This window comes from Propithecus coquereli, unplaced genomic scaffold (assembly GCF_000956105.1).
Source record: "Propithecus coquereli isolate 6110/MARCELLA unplaced genomic scaffold, Pcoq_1.0 Scaffold370, whole genome shotgun sequence".
NCBI classification, from domain to species: domain Eukaryota; kingdom Metazoa; phylum Chordata; class Mammalia; order Primates; family Indriidae; genus Propithecus; species Propithecus coquereli.
In genome coordinates, this window is record NW_012149397.1 from 55,122 (window position 1) to 59,708 (window position 4,587).

Consider the following 4,587-nt stretch of genomic DNA (forward strand, 5'->3'; position numbering starts at 1 on the left):
CCACACAAGGGAAGGCAGGTACATAGGAATTCCTGTTCAGCAGCCTTAGTGGTGCAGCAAGCCCATCGGCAAAAGCACCTGCCATGATCCCAGGCCTCTGAACTGCCAGGCCATATGGCCACCTGTAAGACAGAGCTGCCTGCTTGGGGCACCTAGATGCTGCATAGTTCCCTGCCCTGGACTATTTCACTCCATGAAATCAGATGGTACCAGAAATCCCAGGATCTTCTGACCTTCAAAAGCTTTTTCCAAGACTGATTTGGAAAGTCACCCAAGGTTGCACCTGAACCTGTACTTCCAGGGTGCACTGGGGCTTTGCAGGGGACCTGCGAGCTCAGTGTGTTTGAAGAAGCAGCACTCTTATGCAAAGCAGGAATTTCTCTACAACATCCACTGTAGACTGTTCTGCTTCACACCTTCTGCTGCGAGTCAGTGAGCACCTCCCTTCATCAAAGATACCATTCCTAATTAGATGCTGTCTCCTCTGGGCACTCAGCAGCACCCTACATGAAACGCAGCTTTCAGGCCTGAATGTGATATTCCAGACACGATGCCACAAGGTAGGCATTAATGTCACTATCTCCTTCTCTATCAAGCCCTTTAATCCCATTATTGGCAACTTTAGGAGTGCCCAAATCATGTTGTTAATCATATTCAAATTATAGATAGCCAAAAACGAAGATTTTTTAAGAGTACTAGTAAAAAATTTCTCCTTTATTCTGTATTTGTGTGGTGTATATGTATACATACTTTTAAATAAGATTTAACTCACATACATATATTTAATCTCAACACAGAACTTTACATTTATCCACAATAAATTTCATTCTATTAGTTTTAAACTTTCTAAGGTTTGGAAATCCTTTTCTTTCTCTTTTTAAAAATCTTGATTCTTTTATTCAGAGTACACACTCTCTGTCATGGGCATGTCATTCTTGCCTCCCTGGTAAAGCCATCCTGGTTTTCCTTTGGAACGTCGCTCTTCAAACAGCAATCCATGTGGTTGGTGCATCCAGGTTGGCCGTCCCCCACATCCTGAGGCAGGCATGTGACCCAGGCAGGGCCGAGCAGCACCAGCCTAGACACAGCTGGGAAAACCACTTTCCTCCAAAGAGGATAAAAGAGAGAGCCTGACTGGGAGTGTATCCAACAAGGAGGACAGCAGGTCCTGGAGGTGGGAAGAGATGGACTGTTGACAATGTTCTGGAAGCACCATGCCGTGGTTTGAATGCGTCTCTCGAATTTCATGTGTTGGAAACTTAATCCCCATAAGAAGAGGAAGAGAGACCTGATGGACATGCTCTTGCCCTCTCACCATGTGATGTCCTGTGCTGTGTTAGGATGCAGTAAAAAGGCCCTCACCAGAGGTGGCCCTTTGACCTTGCACTTCCCAGCCTCCAGAATTGTAAAACATAAATTTATTTTCTTTACAAGTGACTCGGTCTGTGGTATTCTGCTATAGCAACAGAGAATGGACTACGGCACCGCGGATCCAGCCAGCCCTGCAGCCATTCAGTTCCTCCTCTTGCATAAACCAGTCTAAAATCGGTTTCTGTCACTGCAGCCAACAGACTTGTCTAATAGAGAGCCCTGCAATTCTGTCACTGCAGCTTCAACAACCATTTTCTTGTAGGAGGACCCGGTGGTGACGAGGGGTCCAGGGAACTCGTTCCGGAGCTGCATTTTCCTGGCAAAGACAGTTTTTAGTTGTGTTTCATGTGTGTTTGGGGTGACGTAGTGTGGCGGGATGGATTTGTGTGTGTGTGTTAGTGTCCTCGAGCCTCCTGTCAGTGCCACCACCGTATTCATGTCAGTGGCTGATACAAATCATTAAAAGATCTAGTCAAGGACATGGCCTGATTCTTTGCCACTAGAAACCACGTGCAAATTGACAGTAACCAACAGTATTTTATTTAACTGTGCCTCAGCCACCTTTTATCCAGGTCATATTCCTAGTTTGAATGTAAGTGTTACAGCTACTATGGAAAACAACTTGGCAGTTCCTCAAAAAGTTAAATGCAGAATTACCGTATGATCCAGCAATTCTTCCAGCCATGTTCGTAGTAGCATTGTTCCTAACAGCCCAAAGGTGGAAACAACCCAAATGTTCATCAACAGATGACCAGCTAAACAAAATGTGGCGTATGCATACAATGGAACATTATTCCACCCTCAACAAAATAAAATCCTGATACATGTGAACCATGAATGACCTTGGAAATATTATGCTAAATGAAATAAACCAGACACAAAAGGACAAATATTGTATCATTTCATTTACATGAGGTACCTAGAATAGGCAAATTCATAGAGACAGAAAGTAGAATAGCGGTTAAGGGGCTTGGTAGAGAGAAGGACGGGGAGTTAGTGCTTATCAGGTGCAGAGCTTCTGCTTGGGATGATAAAAAACAGTTGTGGATATGAATAAATGTGATGGTTATACAACAATCTGATTTTTAAGAGCAGAATTGAGAACTCAAAGCGAAGGATTTGCTCTTTGCTTCTACCTATAATAGACTTTCCCTGAATGTTGTGTGATTAGCAATCTGTTGCTGTTCCTGACTGTGGGGCAAGAGGAAAGGGCTGAGAAAGCCGGAGAGAGGACACTTCTGTCAGTAGCTCCGTACACTGCCCCGCAGCTGGATATGGGCGCGTGTGGTGGGGCGGTGGGGGAGAGCCAGAGGCACGAACATTGTGGAATTCTGACCAGAGCCATCATGCATTCTCACTAAAGCAGTGTCACTAGAACATTGTCCTTTCGGATATCCCCCTTGTTGGGCTTCTCTCCTTCAGCTCTCAGTGAAGCCCACTCCCTATTTTCTTGCCTGGGAACAATAAGTTGGAGCCAGCAGCTCACCATCCTCAGAGAGTTTCTGTGTGGCTGAGACTTCTGTGGACTGCACTAGAATCCAGCTGGCCAGTGGCATGTCCTCGTGTCGTGCTGTATGGCTGGACAGGCTGAGCAGTGGCAGTGCAAATCTCAGGGACGTGAATCTCCCAGATGGGAGACTTGCCTTATCAATTCACCTGAGAACCCTCTCTTTCTGCCCCGACTCCTCCTCCTTTACCAGCTTTTAATTTTTTTTCTTGAATTACATACTTCTGAATTTATTATCTTATGAAAATAATGCATGTTGATTATTTTTTAAAATTGAAATAATACAGCACAAACAGAAAGTACCTCCTTTTAGCACCTCCAAGAAACATATCTGGTTTATGTCTTTCATGAACATTTTAAAATGCACATAAGGGGATGTGTATGCCGGTCTGTATTTTTAAAAATTGCACTAAATTATTCATACTGTTCTACAAATTGCTTTTTTTTCACTTAAAAATTATAATTCATGGGCAGGACTATGTGTTTCTTTGGCCACAATAAGATCAGTTGGCTTTGATTTTTGAACCTCCTAACTCCCTCAGAGCTCATGCATGAGCGCTCCCACTCTTTTTGAAGGGTTTATTCTTTTCAAAGTCATGTGGATGAATTCCAGCATGTCAAGTAAAACTGTGATGAAACAACCTGGTTGACCAAGAAAAACAACTTATATGCGCACAATTTTCAATCCAGTGACTTCAAAACATTCTTGGGGAAATTCCCTGCCTCCCCACCAAGTCCTGTTATGAAAATAGATTAAGCAATGTGCTCAAGGAATCATACTGAGCCTTTTCTTTACTGGAGAACAGACAGAAAAGAGTTAAAACACAAAACAAAACAAGGATAAGAAACTCTTATCACATCAGAAGTGGAAAACTCAACACATAGAAAGTAGGAGACCCTAAGACCCTAATCCTGAGTTTCGTCTGAGTCTGTTTGGTGTCAGGTGAAATTAACATGAAGCACTTTGCAATCCTCCATGAATGCTAGCTATTATATTATTGTTTTAATTGTTATTTGGGGAATCAGTTTTAGATTGGAGAAATAGACTCTAGATTATGGAATGTTTGGGGGAGTAGGTGGCTTCAGTCCTGAAGCTTGAAATTTTGAAGACACTTTCTGTTAAAAATCACAGAGTGAAGACAACTACAGTCCATAAAAGACATTTAAGAAAAAACACCTTTACACAGAATGTGTTAATTAGACAACAGCAAGTGATCACTGGGGCTATCTTGAAATGTCAAAAAATAAAAAGAATAAAAAATATTTTAAGAGTGTGTGTGTTGAGGTGTGAGGTGGGAATGAAAGCAAGAGAAGGAGCAGGTGGGAAGGCGAGGGAGGGGTAAAGAGGGAGGGGACGCATCAGTCCAAATGTTTCTGTGCTTTTTAAATTTTACAAGTCAGACTTCACTAGGCTATGGTGCTCAGTTATTTGGTCAAACGCTAATCTAGATGTTACTATACAGAATTGTGTAGATATGAAGAAAACAGATGGATCTTGGAGAAAGAGAGTAAATTATTGCAAACTTAATTGGGTGGGATCATTGATTACAGCTGCTGTTCCAAATGTGGTTTCATTGCTTGAGTGATTAACACATCCCCTGGTAGCTGGCATGTACCTATTGATCTGGCAAATGCATTTTTCTCCACACTTGCTAATAAGGACCATTGGAAACAGTTTGCTTGCAGTTGGCAATGCCAGCCATACAGCT